The following is a 240-nucleotide window of genomic DNA, read 5'->3' as shown; positions in this document are numbered from 1 at the left end:
CAGAAAAAAAATTAAATGTTTAACTGTACATTATTAGAGGGTATATATGCATGTTATATGGTTACCTGAGGACAGGGCGGACACCAACATTGCCTGACTTTTCTGTATGCCTGTCTGAGGACTTGTGAATCGGTAACAACCAAACCACCAAGTCAACACAATAAACAGGTCTCTCTACCTCTTACCAGCTTCATGTGGAAAGAGGAGCCTCCTTTCTTTGCTAGCAGACACAGAACACAC

Source organism: Galeopterus variegatus, unplaced genomic scaffold, assembly GCF_000696425.1.
Source record: "Galeopterus variegatus unplaced genomic scaffold, G_variegatus-3.0.2 Scaffold14900, whole genome shotgun sequence".
NCBI lineage: Eukaryota > Metazoa > Chordata > Mammalia > Dermoptera > Cynocephalidae > Galeopterus > Galeopterus variegatus.
The sequence above is the reverse complement of the archived record's forward strand: the minus strand, read 5'-3'. Positions refer to the sequence as shown.